Consider the following 18402-nt stretch of genomic DNA (forward strand, 5'->3'; position numbering starts at 1 on the left):
AACTCGATTTTTGACAGTCGAAACACGCCTTATATTTCTGGATGATAGGGAGTAGTGTTGATTAAGGATATTTGACAATTGACACTATTTTTGCGAGCACTTGAAACTTGTGTGTCTACCTGAAATGGCGGGACAATAAATATACATGTTCTGTGTTGAATCTTGTCTGCTATGACGAATATAAAGAATTGCTGTCACTACTTTGTGCTTTGGTAGAAAGGCACATTGGGAACTTCTACATGTAAATCTTTGAGACCTTGAAGCAGGTATAGATGAATTACCTGAACTGACGACATATATCTATGTATATACAAAAAAAAACATCTGAGGTTAATGTCACCACGTTTGAGAGCTTAAAAGTTCTACTGCAAATGTGTAAACCAGGTTTTCCCCCCTTCTCTAAATATGATTTAACACTTTGGATCGAGTCTACATTGCTTATTTGGTCGAATCAGATTGTTGTGATGAAGGTTTATAATAGACATCACTATGTTAAAATGAACTGTTATTTGTATTTATAGATCACATGCAATTGTACAAACAAATGTGTTTTAGAAAACAAAGACAATTTGACCAAACGTAGGGCTACACCAAACCCTGAGGATAGCACCATGTAAGGAACCTCTGGATTCTGGAAGGTACAAATCGTTACCTTGTCATTAGGGAGTGGTAATGGGCTCTAAACTTTACACTATAAAATTTAAAGATCGGATTAGAGTCAGACTTTATTTCTATTTAATTTTAAACTAAAATTAATTAAGGACTCAAATAAATTGTGAACAAGCATTTGGATGGTGATATGTTACCACCCTTATTTGTCATATTCTATTAGATGGAATGAGCAATAATACGGGATTAGGTCAGATCTTAAATGGGTATATACCCGTTTCTGCCGTCATTCTCAGTGTCATACACGCTTAGGTTGCAGTCAATCAACGCTTGTTGACGAGGATCTGTTCATCCTTTTGATTTTTGTTTAGCTACTCTAGTATTGACCTCAGTACATATGTATTTGTATTGAGCTGAATTGGTGTGTAAATTAAACTAATTTATACTTTAATCTACCTCAACACATGTGGTATTGGGATCAATACTAGAGTATTCAAACTAGACCTCTAGGCTTGTTTGGTAGCAAAGGCAATGAAGAGATTAGCGAGGGATTCTAGCTCGTTCAATCCCTTCCATTACCCTTGCTCCCAAACTAGCCAAACAAGGCCTCCAAAGGCAGATGGTCCACTATGAAAATCTGTTTTTTTTGCATTTTAGCACTCCTTTTAAACAAATTTCACATTTAGTCACTCGAGGAAGTATTCCCGTTTTTATACCCTTTGCTCAACGCGATAAATCGTAGCGTCGAGGTAATACGGCTCGGCGCCACAACCCATGACACCCAAGGTATTGACCTTGCTGGTATGTGTAAACCGAGCTGGCGGTGGCGTGTCCGAGCTTGGCGCCACGATTCACGGTGCCAAGCTCCTGTCTTCGGATTCTAGTGAGATTTGCTTGCACCCTGTTTGCCCGCTTCGCCTTTGCACACTGGGTGACCCTTTCTAGGTGAGTTAGCTAGTTGTTCGCAAATCTCCTCGGATTTCCAAAATAATTCTGCCTTTTGTATTCAAGGCAAATCTTCTCGGATTTCCAAAACAACTAGTATACTGTGCGCGTGTACTGCACCTGCTCGAGCTATTCTTGCGCTTGTACTGCACCAACGCATGCCGACGGGCGAGCTGCACGAGCTGTTGTCGCGCTTGAAGAGCGATGGCAGCGGCGTGTCGTCCACTCGAGACACTCAATAGGAACAGGCTCTCCCGTCATCTGCTGCCTCGCCATTGACGCTGCGCCCTTCTGCTTCCGTAGTTCAGCATCAGCACGCGGGATCTGATGGTCGGACAAAGTAGCGATGCCGACGACACAGACTCAGACTATCGACCCGCTCCTCCTCGACGTTGAACTTGGCGCTCTCATTGTCGGGCATCACAAATTCCATGTTGAAGAAGGCGGCGGCGGCGGATCGTCGACGCGATAAAATGGACGTGGTGGTTGAAATATTTACACATTACCTTCTACAAGATTATATATATATATATATATATTTTTATTTTAGAAAGTAGACAAAGAAATAGTAGGCAACATATCTTATCACATGCAAGCGGTGGGTCAGTAACAAGCTGATCCCAAAGCATAGTGTTTTCCCTGTCACGTATGTTGGAACTTGCTCTCCGGTGCAAGCTGATCCAACGGGGGAGTGTAGCAACGCAAACAGGGTTTAAGTACGAGATAGCAATAGCTCTGTTGATCTGGCCTCTAACGGGCACTGTGCGAGGGTATTTATAGGTATCTGAGTGCCCACCGTCCCGTGTTAAGGACACATGTGCCCTCAGACACCTAGGTTCTCCCCGGAATATTCTCATAAAGCGGGGTTACAGACCGTAATTATAGGGAGGCCTTTACAAATTAGGCCCGTAACGCGCAACGGCCACGCAGGGCCTGTTACAATGGGCCGGATCGCACGCGGGCCTCCATTCTGGGCGAGGTCGGAAGATGAGACGACCTCGTCACAGGTCTTCGTCCGACGATGTATGAGATGAAAGGGTAAGTCTGCCCGTTGTCTTGTCATCGTTGGCGCAGCGAGTACGACGAAGGCCTCGAGCGAAGGGTAGCGTCTTCGCCTTCGCCCCAACATTTGCCCTCCGAGGGACCAGTTCGACAAAGTCATCTGGTGCCGAAGACGTCGCTAGATGGCGGAGACTCTGCCCTCGCTCGAAGTGGTTCCGCGGGGTTTTTGACATGACCGTTGATTGACGCCGTACTGTTGGATTGCGAGTTTCCCGAAGCGCCGCGCCCTGTGTATAAAAGGGGACGGGGGGCGGCGCGTTTTGAACTTTATCTTTCCGCGCTCCGCGAAAACCCTAACCGCCTTCTCAATCCTCTCGCTGCTCGTCTGCCCTCCTTGCTCTTGTTCGCCGGAGATCTGGCCCGTGTGAAGCAGACCGCCCGCCACCGCCGACGGTACGTAGCGATGCCGACCTCTTCTTCTTCTGCTGCCGCTACGCCGCCGGCCGACGCGTCGTCTGAGGAGACGCTGAGCGCTGAGGCGGCGGCGGAGTTGCGCGCCGGCGACACGGTGGATTTCGGTGTGTCGCGGATGTCCTCGGTCCGCGTGCAAGATATGCAGCAGCTTGGTTACTTTGGAGGCGGAGTCGCTCGTGTCCCGGGGACGGAGGAGGTCCCCGAGCCAGAAGGCGAGTTGGTTGTCTTCGAGGCGTTCTTTGCCGCTGGTCTTCGCCTACCTGCGCACCGATTCGTGGGAGAAGTCCTGTGCAGATTTAACGTCCAGATCCACCAGCTGACTCCGAATGCCGTGGTGGCTCTGTCGAAATATGTCTGGGCGACGACTTCGTACGGCGGACAGCCATCGATCGAAGTCTTCGCGAAGTACTATTGCCTGCACTGGCAGAAAAGGATGATCAGAAATAAGGTTGCTCAGTTTGGGTCCTGTACATTTACGCCGAAGACCGGCAAGACCTCGATGGAGGTAGTTGAGTTGGTTCCTTGCGCCCGCAATAAATGGGGCAACTGGCATGAGTTTTGGTTCTACGTTGCGGAGGGCGCCGTCGAAGACCATCCGGGGCTCCCCGTGGCCGAGATGTGCTCGCATTATTACTCAGCATACCCGCAGTTTGAAGTGGCGGAGGAGGATGCAAACGAAGGGGCCCTGCGGTGCGCGGCTGGCCTGAGTAGCGGGCGCGATTTGGTTGAGGAGTTTGTGGCGTATGGGGTGTGGCCTTTGGCGCATGGCTGGGCGCTGGGCGAAGTATGCCCTCGCCAGATGCCTTCCCGTGGTGGGATGTTGGTGCGAAGTCCCGCCTTCGCACTGGATCTGCATAGCCGCGATCATGCCGCGTTTGTGCGTGAGGCGGAGGATGGGGCGGTGCGGATTGTTGGTCGGTACGTGCTGAAGACGGAAGGCCAGCGTAGCTGGGATATACGCGGGTCCAACGACCGCTTGAACAGGGTCTTCGAGTTGAACCGTCTGCCGTATGGCGGTTATCCCGGGCAAGACGATGTGGATCGTCGTGGGAAGAAGCCGGCGGCAGAGACTGGAGACGACCCCGCGCCGGCGGCCGCCCCATCCTCTAAGAAGAGGAAGCTTGGTACTGCTACGGGAGGACTGGGGGTTTCCGATGGTTTTGCTAGGGAATTGATGAAGACATGCGCGGCCCACGGGGGGAGGATGTCTTCGCCCGAGCTGCGGGAGTCTTCGGCGCGGATGCTGAAGGTTACCGGGGGTTGGTGGCCTAAGAATGTTCCTATCCCCCGGGCGGCCGGCGAAGACTTTTTTACATCTCACATGGTTCGTGATTGGAGAGTGTTTCCTTATGGACGGAATATTGCTGCTGTTGTGTCGGCAGTGATGGACAAGGATCGTCAGGGAGCTGCGCAGAAGCGCCAGGCGGTCACCAGGCTGCCTGAGGCTAGGCCGAAGAAGTCGCGAGGGACTGCGAAGGCTGCTGCCCCCGGCGGTAGCCAGTCGACGCTAGCGGCGAAGTCTGCCGCCCCTGGGTCCAGCAGGGTGCCGGAGGCCGTGAAGGCGGCCAGCGCCGGCGGAACCAAGCCTGCCCCGGCCGGAGCTGCGAAGGCCCGGGAATTGCCTCCGCCGGGCAAGCGCGTTGCCGACTTCGCCACCGAGATTAGCGTGGACGATTATCTCGGTAAGTCGTTAGCCCGAGTTTTTTTTAACTGTTGATGCGTTGCAGGGTCGGGCGAAGGACAACTTGTTGTTGTTCCGCCTGCGGTGGCGACCGTGGCGGCTGCCGTGGTGCCTAGGGCGAGGGGTAGCGCTCTCAGCGCCGGTGGTGAGATTCCGGCGCTCACTGCCGTAAAGGACGAGGCGGGCGCTGTGTCCCGCCGGCTGAAGGAGGCATTAAGTCAGGTGAGTTGAGCTAGACTTCGGCTTTTACCAGTTTCGTTGGGATTGTGGTCTTATGTGTGTCTTGTAGGCGGCCGACTTCGCTGACCGCGTGGCATCGGGGGCCCTGACGGCGGTTGTGTCTGCCGAAGTCGAGAGACTTCGGGCGCAACATGCCGACGCCGTCCGGGAAAAATCGACCGCCGAGAGCAAGTGCCGCAAGTTGGCAGAGAAGGTGGCCGCGATGGAGGGCGAGAAGGCTGACCTTCGGCGCCAACTGGCGGAGGAGAGAAGGGAGGCTAATGAGGCCTTCGCCAAGGCGCAGTCTGCGCAGGCGGAGGCCAATTTGGCGCGGGTGGAGGGTAGCCTCGCCAGACAGCGCGCCGAGGAATGGGAGGAGCGGTTCAACGCTCTGCGGACCCGTGTGGAGAGGGCCGAGGCTTCGACGCGCGCGGAGGCTGAGCGGACGCGCAAACAACTTATGGATTCGTACCACGAGCTGGGCGCGCGGACCGCTGACTTCGAAGTGCTAGATCAAGAGCCCGGATTTCGCTGCCTCGAGTGGCTGCATGAGGAGTTGCTGGCGCTCCCTTCCATTGTGGAGGGCTTTATGTCCTATGCCTCCCTGGTCACCTGCGAAGGGGCGGTGAACGCGCTGTCCCGCGAAGGGTGCTGACACTATGAGGTCTTCGACCAATCTGATGAGGATTTCAAGCGCGAGATTTACAAGGTTGAGGACCCTGTGGTGAAGGAATCCGCGAGAGCCCTCTTCGACCGGATGTGGGGCCCCCACGGTCGGGAGGTGGTCAGGGAGCGGGCCGACACGGCGAGGGGTCAGGTAATGTTTGACTCTTGTTTAGTGTTGCTGAATGTGGGTTATATGTGGGTTTGCTGAATCTGTGTGCTGTGTCTCAGGCGGCGCGTAACGAGAAGGTGGAGGACTTCGGGGCTTTGAATAGCGCGCAGCCTGATTCGGAGTCGAACCCGGTGGCGGCTGTGTCCGAGGTCGCCCCGGCGCCGCCCCCAGAAACCGTCGAAGGCGCCCCTGATGCCCCCGCAGCCACTGCGGCCGGCGGTGGCTCGTCGCCAACTGCTGCGCCGAGGGCTGAGGATCCTGCGAAGATGGCGGCGGACCCGTCAGCGGAGGATCCCGCGACGGCTGGGTCTTCGCAGGTGGCTTAGAGGGTGTGGGTAGTTAGGGAATTTTGCATATGTTGCTGAACCTTGGTTGCTGCGCAGGTTTAAGATTTTGGGCCTGCGCACGCAACCGCTACTGCTAATTTTCTGGCGGCTTCGACCGTGGATGATGGGAATGGATCGGATGAATCTGCGTCTAAGCTTTTTGATTTTGGTGACTCTGGGAGTTCGGTTGAGTGGACTGAAGAGTCGTCGGATGAGGACTTGGATTATTTTGTGGCCTTGGATGTGGCAGCGGCGGAGGCCTCGCCGCGTGCTGTGGATGCTGAAGTTGTGCTTGGTCCAAGTGCTGGGCGTAGGCGGCGAAGGGCGGTTGCGAAGCGTAGAGTGAGTGAAGCGGACGGCGGTCGACTTCGTGTGGGCAGGGCTGGCAGGCAGGAACTGTTGTCCTTGCCGGCCGTTGCGAGTGTAGGTGAGGGGGAGCTGTGAAGTCTCTTTGCGGGTGAGGAGCTGAGGATAATGCTATTTAACTATAGGGAGATGGGAATTATTCCGAAGGTTGAGCCGATGTACATATGTAATGGCTTGTATGATGAGGTTGTGTGCCTTCGCACATTTGGCTATGCTCGCGAAGGCGTTGCGCACTTGGCCTGGTGTATTTGTTATGTCGGTCTGGCGCGCATGTAGTCGGTCTTTGCGCGGACAGTTTGGTGTAGTCATTTTCGCACTTGTTGTGCTTGGTCCGGGTGCACCCTAGGCGACTTTTGCACGGATACTTCGATTTTTCGCACTTGTTGTGCTAATCCGGCTGCACCCTTAGGCGACTTTTGCACGGATACTTCGATTTTTCGCACTTGTTGTGCTAATCCGGCTGCACCCTTAGGCGACTTTTGCACGGATACTTCGATTTTTCGCACTTGTTGTGCTAATCCGGCTGCACCCTTAGGCGACTTTTGCACGGATACTTCGATTGCTCGCACTTGTTGTGCTAATCCGGCTGCACCCTTAGGCGACTTTTGCACGGATAGTCTTTTTTTGAGGAAGACTTCGATTTTTCGCACTTGTTGTGCTAATCCGGCTGCACCCTTAGACCAACTCCAGCAGTGTGGGACTCCGTATCCCTAAAACGCGCGGCCGACACATTCTCTCTCCTCTCCGTATCCGGCTCCGTTTCCAGCAACACTCCCCATCCCACTCCGCATGCAGTCTATGACACCTGGGGCCCGCCAGCAGGCGCGCGCGCCCGCGAGAGAGCTGCGGAGAGGAGAGAGAAAGCGTGGAAATGGGGAGTCTGGGTACACGCCGTGCGTTTTACGGAGCCGGATACGGAGCCTGCTGGACTGATGAATAGTGTGCTAGACTCCGCAAAATACGGATACGGAGCCGCATGCGGAGTGCTGCTGGAGTTGGTCTTAGGCGACTTTTGCACGGATACTTCGATTTTTCGCACTTGTTGTGCTAATCCGGCTGCACCCTTAGGCGACTTTTGCACGGATACTTCGATTTTTCGCACTTGTTGTGCTAATCCGGCTGCACCCTCAGGCGACTTTTGCACGGATACTTCGATTGCTCGCACTTGTTGTGCTAATCCGGCTGCACCCTTAGGCGACTTTTGCACGGATAGTCTTTTTTTGAGGAAGACTTCGATTTTTCGCACTTGTTGTGCTAATCCGGCTGCACCCTTAGGCGACTTTTGCGCGGAGTGTCGCACGCGAGGGTAGCTAGCGCTGGGCCTAGCGGTGACTTTGTATTGGTCGAATGTCGAAGACCGTCGTCGTGGTCTTTTTTCGACGTAGATTTTTGCGGGGGATTTTTCACTTGTATATTACATGACTCCGCCTCGTTAAAAACCTCACCCCCCCGGGAGGAAAAGAGTGCGGGCCAGAATAAAATTGTTTTTGCGAATTACAAGGGCGAGCTGACCCTGATGAGTCAAACAAAAAATTTGCGGAGATTATCGATGTTCCAGGAATGCTCCAAGTCTTCGCCGTTTGGCGTTGCGAGCCTGTACACGCTGGGGGATGCCTTTGTCTTGACAATGAAAGGGCCTCCCACTTGGGCTCCAGCTTGCCCCTGGACTCTGTCCGAGCTGTTCGGACGAGTACGAGGTCCCCTTCGCTGAATTCCCTCGGGATGACTGCGTGGTCGCGCCATGCTTTCGTCTGGGCTTGGTATTTATTTAGAGCCTGTAGAGCGAGGACGCGGTCTCCGTCGATAAGATCCTTCGAAGTGGGTTCGTCCACGTCGGGGACGACTGACGCAACTGTTCGCGGGGACCTATGCTTTATTTCTTGTGGGGTCATGGCCTTCGATCCATATAGAAGGCGGAAAGGGGTGAACCCAGTCGCCCTGCACTTAGTCATGTTTAGCGCCCAGACCGCTTCAGGTAACAAGTTGGCCCACCTGCCCTTTTTTTCGTCGAGGAGCATCTTCTTGACAGCTGTGAAAATTTTTCCATTGGCGCGCTCCACAACTCCGTTGGACTGCGGGTGATATACTGAGGCGAAGGCAAGCTTGGTGCCAATGGAGAAGCAGAAATCCTTGAAGTCTTGGCTGTCAAACTGCTTGCCGTTGTCAACTGTGAGTTCGGACGGTACTCCGAAGCGGCAAACAATGTTTTGCCAAAAGAATTTCTGTGCAATCTTTGATGTTATTGTGGAAACAGCCCTCGCCTCGATCCATTTGGTAAAGTACTCGACAGCGACGAAGGTGAACTTGAGGTTCCCCTGAGCCGTTGGCAGGGGCCCGATGATGTCCAGGCCCCAGCGCTGGAGAGGCCATGTGTGGGCGATCAGTTTTGTAAATTGCGAGGGGCTGCCTGATCGAGGAGAAAACTTCTGGCAGGCTTCGCAGGACCTTGTGACCCGATTTGCGGCGCAGATCATTGCGGGCCAATAGAAACCTTGACGGATCACCTTTGCGGCTAGGGCCCTTGGCCCTGCGTGAGAGCCGCAAGTACCACTGTGGACTTCGCGCAGGATTTGGACGTCTTCGGTCTCGGTGACACATTTAAGCATTGGCTGACTGACCCCCTTCTTGTAGAGTTGGCCCTCAATCAGTGCGAAGTCTCGGCTTCGATGTTTGAGGCGCTTGGCCTCGTTGATGTCGGTTGGGTGGTAGTACCCCTGTAGGAACAGGGTTATTGGTGCTCGCCAGTCTTTGGTCATAATAAGGTTGACTATGCGGTGACCCTCGCTGTCATTGGTTATTTGGAGCCCTTCGGGGCTCCGGACGGCTGGCGTGCCGATGACATGGTAGAACACGTCGGAGGGCAGGGACTCGCCTCTGGCAGCAGCCTTGGCCAATGCGTCGGCTTCTTCATTCTTGGCCCGGTCCACATGCTGCAAGGTGAATCCCTTAAATTGTCTCTTGAGACTTTGGATGGCCGCGAGGTATTGCATGAGTGCGGGGTCCTTTGCTGCATAGTCTTTCTCGACTTGGCCGACGACTACCTTGGAGTCTGTCCTGACAATGCAGGTGGTGACACCGAGGGCCCTCAGCTTGCGGAGGCTGAGGATGACGACTTCGTACTCTGCTATGTTGTTTGTGCATCTGTCAGATTCCAGAGCGAAGCTGAGGCGTGTCGCGTATCTGTGCTTGACCCCGGCGGGTGAGGTGATGACTGCAGCGGCGCCTGCCCCCGCATGGCACCATGCGCCGTCGCAGTGGATCGTCCAAACCTTCTCTGCGGACGGGTCCGGCTGTGTTATTGGCCCAGTCCAGTCGACGATGAAGTCTGCCAGAACTTGTGACTTGATGGCTGTCCTGGGCTCGAAATTGATGTGGTAGCCGGAGAGTTCGGCCGCCCACTTGGCAATCCTGACCGATGCCTACGGGTTTCTGAACAATTCACCTAGTCCCCTATCTGAGGTGACCCGGACCTTGAATGCTTCAAAATAATGGCGCAATTTGCGCGAAGACATAACAACTGCATAGGCAATCTTCTCCAGTTCCATCATGTTACATTTGGATGGTGTTAACACTTCGGAGACGTAATAAACTGGGCACTGCCTGATCACGCCCTCAGCTGTCTGCTCCTGCACCAGTGCCACGCTGACCGCATGCGGCGAAGCCGCAACATAGAGCAACAGGGGTATCGAAGAGTCGGGGCTTGTAAGGACTGCCAACTCCGACAGGTACTGTTTTAATGAGGCGAAGGCCGCTGCCTGCTCTGGTCCCCAAGCGAAGTCTTTTGCCCCACGGAGAGTTTTGAGGAAGGGGAGACTTCGCTCAGCGGATTTGGAGATGAATCTGTTGAGGGCGGCCAATCTGCCCGTCAGGCGCTGGACGTCTCTGGCTGACTGCGGGGGCGTCATGTTGATGATGGCCTGAATTTTGGTTGGGTTGGCCTCGATGCCGCGGTGTGATACCAGGTAGCCCAATATTTTCCCCTGGCGAACGCCGAAGACGCACTTTTCGGGGTTCAGGCGAAGTCGTGCGTCCCGCATGTTCGCGAATGTCTCGACGAGGTCAACAATATGGTCCTCCTTGCTCCTGCTGGCGACGACGATGTCGTCCACATATGTGAATATATTTCTGCCGTCTTGCCCCTCGAGCACTGTTTTGGTAAGCCGGGAGAAGGTGGACCCGACGTTCTTGAGTCCCTCCGGCATTCTGATGAAGCAATATGTGCCGAAGGGTGTTATGAAGCTGGTGCTGGCCTTGTCTTCCTCCATATATATTTGATGGTAACCGGAGAAGCTATCGAGGAGTGACATGACTTCGCACCCGGCCGCGCTATCGACTATTTTGTCGATCCGAGGCAGCGGGAAGTTGTCCTTTGGGCAGGCCTTGTTGAGACTGGTGAAATCGATGCACATTCGCCACTTGCCGCTCTTTTTCTGCACCATCACAACGTTGGAGAGCCACGTGGGGTAAGCCACTGGCTCGATAATTTTGGCTTCCAGGAGGCGATGTACCTCGGCCTTGGCGGCTTCTGTCTTCTCGTCGGACATTTTACAGAGCCGCTGTTTTTCGGTCTCACCGAAGGGTCGATTCCCAAGCTGTGCTCAATTATGGATCGGCTGACCCCGACCAGGTCGAGGGCGGACCAGGCGAAGACGTCTTTGTTTTTGGACAAGCAGCAGAGGAGTTTCTCCTCGTCATGCGAAGTGAGGTCTTCGCTGATGGTGACTGTCTGCTTGGGCGTGGCCTGGTCGAGGGGAACAGTCTTGGTTCCGTCGTTGCTCTGCAGCTGTGCCTTGTCGTGTTCTTTGTTGGTTGGGCTGGCGGACGCAGGGACCTCGCGCTGGGCCGTGAGGTAGTGCACATTTCTTTGCCCGGGGACGAAGTCCCGCTCTATGTTGCACGCAGTCTGCTGATTGCCGTAGACCGTGATGGCGCCTAACGGACCTGGTATCTTCTTGCACAGGTACAGTCCGTGAATGGCTGCCTCAAACTTGTTGATGGAGCCCCGACCCATGATGGCGTTGTACAGATACACCATATCGACGATATCAAAGGTTATTTGCTCACTTCGGGCATTGGGTGCTACACCGAAGGAGAGAGGCAGTTCTATTTTGCCGACAGGAAAGGTGCCCTTGCCGCCGAAGCCATACAACGGGTTGTCCGAAGGCTTGAGCAGGCTGTGGCTTATGCCCATGCGGTCGAAGGCATGGAGGAAAATGATGTCTGCTTGACTGCCATTGTCGACTAGGACTTTGTGCAGGTCCCAACCTGCCACGCTGCAATTGATAACCATGGCGTCGATGTGGGGGGCGCTGCGCAGGTCGACGTCTCGGGCGTCGAAGGTTAGCGGTACGTGTGACCACTTCGTCTGCACGACTGGGCCGGTAATGGCGACGTGGTTGATGCTGCGGTAATGGTCCCGCTTCTGCCGCTTTGTGTCGAAGTCGGTGCTGGACCCCCCAGTGATCATATGAATGACTCCGCGATACGGCTGATCGGCGAAGTCTTCTTGTTTTGGGGCATGAGGGTGGTGGATGTTTTGTTGTTGCTGGTGTGGAGGTGGGGGTGGGGGAGGTACGATTTGTACTTCCTGGTGGTGTTGGTATGCGTGGTGCGGTGGATGCGGGGCGGGGGCGTGGATGTATGGTGGAGGGGGTTGCTGATAAGTGTGCGCGACAACTCTAGGGTTGTCGGCTGGTTGCGCCCGTGCCATCCTGTCTCTGGTGGCCTTCGTCTCTTGGCAGTCTCTGGTTTGGTGGGCGCAGTATTCGCCGTGAAAAAGACAGTAGAATCGGCGCGGCGGCTGTGCACGTCCCCGGCCCCTACCGCGAGTTCCATTTCCACGGCCCTGGGGGGATTTTCCTGGCGGCGAGGGGGGTCACCGGCGGGGTGCTGGTCGGCGATGTTGTGCACCTGCTGCTGATTGCGGCCGTCTCGACCGGAGTCTGGCTGCGGAGTTCTCGTCCACGTGCGGCTGGACTGTGGAGCATCTTTGGGTTTCCTCTGAGACTCAACTTTGCGCTGGTGGAGCTCTTCGGATTTGGCGTATTTTTCAAATAGCTGATATAATTCCTGGAGGTTACTGGGCGGATCTCTGATGCAGTGGATGTAAAGGACGCCGACGCGAAGGCCACTGATGGCGTAGTGGATGGCGATCTGGTCATCGACTGAGGGCAGCTGTGACTTGAGTGTTAGAAACTTGCGGTAATACTCCCGCAGAGTCTCTTTTTCCAGCTGCTTGCAGAGTGAGAGTTCGGCCAAGGCATCAGTGTCTAGGCGGTACCCTTGGAAATTGAGCAGGAATTTGTCCCGGAGGCTTCTCCAGGAGTCAATGGATAGCGGGGGCAACCTGGTGAACCAGGTGAGAGCTGGGCCCTCAAGTGCGATGATGAAAGACTTGGCCATCGTGGCGTCGTCCCCTCCGGAAGATGCAACGACGACCTGATAACTCATGATGTACTGTGCTGGGTCAGTGCTGCCGTTGTACTTGGGATAGGTCCCTGCCCGGAAGTTGGCAGGCTAGGGTGTCACTTGCAGGTGTGGCGCCAGGGGACTTCGCTCGTCGAGGTAGTTGACCCCTTGGAATGGCGCGGCGTGTGGGAAGGCGTGGTCGCGCTGTGGGAAGTGTAGGTCTTCCATTTGCGCGCGCTGTTGCAGGGGTGGCCCGTGCTGCAGGCCGAGGTGGCCTTCGCGTATGTCCTCTAGTTGTGCGCGCTGTTGCAGGGGTGGCCCGTGCTGCAGGCCGAGGTGGCCTTCGCGCTGCATCAGCGCGATCTCCTGCTCGAGGTCCTGGGCCTTCTGCTCTTCGTCTCGTATCATTTGCCACACCTTGGCTTGTGCAGACACACGTTGGCGCTTGGCCTCAAGTATCTCTTTTTGCCTCTGGAGATTGCGGTTCTTGATGCGCAGGGCGCGCAGCTGTAGCTGTTCTTCTGCGGAGACACCGATGACCTCGCCGTCCTCGGTGAAGTCCGTGCCCTCTGGTGGAGCGAAGCCTGGGGGAGGTTGCGGCTGTCCTTCAGGGCCGCAGGTGCGGTGAGCGTCGTCTTCGCAGGTGCGGAGAACGTCGTCTTCAGTAGCCTCTTGGTGGGTGGATTGGGTGAGGGCGAGGGCCTTGCCCTTTTTTGCGGCCAGCAGTGCTGCCTTCGCAGCCTCGTCAGCCTTCGAGCTAGCTTTCTTGGGTGCCATCGCGGGTGGTTTTTTCGTAGCACGAACGGTGGGCGCCAAATGTTGGAACTTGCTCTCCGGTGCAAGCTGATCCAACGGGGGAGTGTAGCAACACAAACAGGGTTTAAGTACGAGATGGCAATAGCTCTGTTGATCTGGCCTCTCACAGGCACTGTGCGGGGGTATTTATAGGTATCTGAGTGCCCAGCGTCCCGTGTTAAGGACACATGTGCCTTCAGACACCTAGGTTCTCCCCGGAATATTCTCATAAAGCGGGGTTACAGACCGTAATTACAGGGAGACCTTTACAAATTAGGCCCGTAACGCGCAACGGCCACGCAGGGCCTGTTACAATGGGCCGGATCGCACGCGGGCCTCCATTCTGGGCGAGGTCGCAAGATGAGACGACCTCGTCACAGGTCTTCGTCCGGCGGTGTATGAGACGAAAGGGTAAGTCTACCCGTTGTCTTGTCATCGTTGGCGCAGCGAGTACGGCGAAGGCCTCGAGCGAAGGGTGGCGTCTTCGCCTTTGCCCCAACAACGTACAAATTCGGAAGGAATGAAAACTGGTCGGCTGGAGATGGGAGCTCGGCGCCATGATTCGTAGCGTTGAGCTCAGCCACATAGGCGCCAACGCGGTATGGGAGTCCAGCGCACCAATAACCTCGGCGTCGTAGGTCATGGCGTTGAGCCGTGTTACCTTGGCGCCATGGGCTATGCCGCCGAGTAAAAGGTACACAAACGATATTAAGCCGTCTAGGGGTCTAATTGTGATTTTTTTGAAAAATTGCTAAAATTGCAAAAAAAATGGTATGGAAGTGTGGTTTTGTGTGGAACACATTGTTGAAGTCAATTTTGTCTCCAGCACAGTCTAAAAGGCGTGCTTTTTTCTGCAACACATCGCATCAAATAAATTAATCATTTCATTTCTAGCTAAAGGGAGGGGTAAAAGACCATATTGTATTATTGTTCTCCGGCACACCTGTCATTCTCTTCCCTCTCTTCTCTGCTTCCTACTTTCATTTATTCCGTATGTCTAAAAAAACTTGGCCAGTGAGGGAAAGACCACCCTCTTGGTATTATATTAAGAATAGACTGAAACAATGGTCCCAACAGAGAATCTTTGAACCCTAGACTCCCATCACTAACAGACCAGCGTCAATCGTTTACTCTGCAACTAGGGCTGGGAAAAAAACTGTAACCCGAGTCCGAACCCGGAATACCCGAACCCGAAATACCCAAAATCCGAATTTTGTTCGGGAATTTCGGGTAGCAACTTGTAAAACCCGAATTTATTTCGGGTAATTTAAGTATCATAATCGGGTACCCGAAATACCCGAACTTTCATGTGCCATGTACTCATGTCATTCTTAATTATTAATTTGTACATCTATAATTATGTGTAAGTGTGCATGCCTTGTTATTGTAGATTGCTTGTGTTTTTATGTCCATGTATATCATTATTCCAACTATATTTTTATAATAATTTAATAGGGTGCATGTGTTTTTATAAAGCTGACACAACAATTCGGGCAGTTCGGGAATACCCGAACCTGAAATTCCGGGTATCCGAATTTTCGGGTATTGTAAAACCCGTTGTAATTTCGGGCATCGATTCTCAAAACCCGAAATTTTAGTTACCTAAATTACCCGACCCAAAATTTTTGGGTAACCCGAATGCCCACCCCTATCTGCAACGGAGCGGATGGGGCACAACTAGAGGATTTTTTTAACCAAGCCTAAAAATTTGCCTCTGAAGATGATCAAACCCAGGACTTAGAGGTGCTGCTCGAAAGCCTTAACCACTAGGCTTGCCTTCCTTTTACTTATCTAGCTTGCCAGACTGCGATGGCCATGTGCCCGGTGACCGTTGAAGGGATCATAACGCCTAACGTCCCTTGGAAAGGGAACTGAGGGAGCTCAAATCCTTTACTACTCAAAGAAAGGAATTTTAGCCCCCTCAACCCCCCTCCAATACCCTTCTTCCAAACACGCCCTAAAAGTGTAATAGATCTACTGGTAGTTGAATACCATGACATCTAAAAAGGAAACAAATCAGTTAACTTAAACTTTATTTCTAACTATGTCATTTAAAATTCATCTAGTTAAACTACATGCAAGAAAATAATATATTTAGATATGTAACTATGTTTTTGCTAGATATGTTGCTATCTCTATCGTAAAATAGTTATTCAACCTAGATTCTAGTCATATCACTAGCATAGAAGCAAAGTAAACACATAATCTAGGGAAGTAATAAACAAAGTGTGAAAGCTTAACAAAGATAGAGATGTAAACTTTCGTCGATGACATTGGTATTTTTGCTAATGTATTGAGAAGATCATAATTTTCACTAGTCATTGGAGTCCCTCGTAAGGATGACATGACAAGGGCCAAGCTTCCGATCGAGTAAAACTTTGGATAGTCATCAAGTCTTTTCCATGCGCAAGTTAGTCGCTAAGATGGCCACTCTTGGAATGTTTCTGTCATTGTCACATCCGGTTTTAAGGACAACTGAATGTCCACTATACATGAAATCAGATCAAGAATCACATGTATAATGACATTATATAGTGGATTGTACCAAAACACAATGCTTTATTAATATCGCAACAGAGTATTTATTAAATAACCAGGACATTATATGTCAATTCACCAATAGACCCTTCGCAGCCAACTAGTTGATCATAGGCCTAAAACTCGTTGTGATCTTGGAACTCTAAGGTCTAGGACACCTGTTCTGCTTCATCTGGATGCAAAATACATAGGGGTGGAGAAGGCGAGAGTGAGTACTTTCACACTCAACAAGTATCCCACTTTGGGCAAAAGTGGATTGGCTATATAGTGAACTAGCTTGAGCGGTTGCTTTTAGTTGGTCAAGTTATAGTTGTACTTGAAAAACATTTAAATCCCTTTTTTGTAAAACATTTTGTTGAATAAAGATATGTTACAATTGAGAGCACCTAGAGGGGGGTGAATAGGTGATCTTACTAAAACTTAACTACAAACAACAAACTTGGTCTATAAATGGGGTTAGTGAAATCTAAAACCAAGTTCAATTGAGAATAGAAGGAGGGTTTCTCACTTAATTGCTCTCACAAGATGAGTATTGAAACTAGAGCAATAATGAAAGTGCAATGGAGAGCTAGGAAGAACCAAATCGCAATGAAAGTAAGTAGACAATGAGACACGTCGATTTAACCCGTGGTTCGGCCAAAAGCCTAACTCCACATTGTAGCGTTCCAATGAACGAGGGTTGCACTCAACCCCTCTCAAATGGTCCAGAGATCAAACTTGAGTACCACAATTGTCTTTCTAATAGCATATTCCCATTTATGAGGAAACTCCACAAGTTGGAGTTTCTCACACCTTACACAATATGATCACAATCAAGAACAAGAGTAAGGGAGGGAGTAGCAACACACACAAGAGCACAAATGCAGCAAGACCACACACACAAGTGAAGAAAAGAGCACATGAATGAAAACTGACAGAGTCTCAACTCAAAATGTGCTCAAATCTCTCTCGAATGAACCAAAGCGTGATCATAGTCTCGAAGTTTGTTGTAAGCTCTTGTGATTGTTTTTCAGTACCTGCTCCATGCGCCTAGGGGGTCCCTTTTTGAAAGTCGCCTAGAGGGGGGGGTGAATAGGGCGAATCTGAAATTTATAAACTTAATCACAACTACAAGCCGGGTTAGCGTTAGAAATATAAACGAGTCCGAGAGAGAGGGCACAAAAGCAAATCGTGAGCAAATAAAGAGCGAGACACGATGATTTGTTTTACCGAGGTTCGGTTCTTGCAAACCTACTCCCCGTTGAGGTGGTCACAAAGACCGGGTCTCTTTCAACCCTTTCCCTCTCTCAAACGATCACTTAGACCGAGTGAGCTTCTCTTCTCAATCAAACGGAACACGAAGTTCCCGCAAGGACCACCACACAATTGGTGTCTCTTGCCTTGGTTACAATTGAGTTTGATCACAAGAAGAATGAGAAAGAAAAGAAGCAATCCAAGCGCAAGAGCTCAAATGAACACAACAAATCTCTCTCTCTAATCACTAAAGCTTTGTGTGGAGTTGGGAGATGATTTGATCTCTTTGGTGTGTCTTGTATTGAATGCTATAGCTCTTGTAAGGTGTAGAAGTGTAGAAACTTGGATGCAATTGAATGTGGGGTGGTTGGGGTATTTATAGCCCCAACCACCAAAAATGGTCGTTGGAAGGCTGCTGTCGCATGGCGCACCAGACAGTCCGGTGCGCCACCGGACACTGTCCGGTGCGCCAGCCACGTCAGCAGACCGTTGGGGTTCGGCCGTTGGAGCTCTGACTTGTGGGGTCTCTGGGCTGTCCGGTGGTGCACCGGACAGGTCCTGTAGACTGTCCGGTGCGCCACCCCGCGCGTGCTCTGACCTCTGCGCGCACTGCAGCGCATTGAATGCGGTTGCAGTCGACCGTTGCGCGCGAAGTAGTCGTTGCTCCGCTGGCACACCGGACAGTCCGGTGTGACACCGGACAGTTCGGTGAATTATAGCGGAGCGCCCTCTGAATTTCCCGAAGGTAGCGAGTTCACGTGGAGTGCCCTGGTGCACCGGACACTGTCCGGTGGTGCACCAGACAGTCCGGTGCGCCAAACCAGGGTGCCTTTGGGTTATCTTTTGCTCTCTTTGTTTGAACCCTTTCTTGGTCTTTTCATTGGCTTATTGAGAACCTTTTGGCACCTGTAAAACTAATAGACTAGAGCAAACTAGTTAGTCCGATTATTTGTGTTGGGCAATTCAACCAC

Source organism: Zea mays, chromosome 6 (genome assembly GCF_902167145.1).
Source record: "Zea mays cultivar B73 chromosome 6, Zm-B73-REFERENCE-NAM-5.0, whole genome shotgun sequence".
NCBI lineage: Eukaryota > Viridiplantae > Streptophyta > Magnoliopsida > Poales > Poaceae > Zea > Zea mays.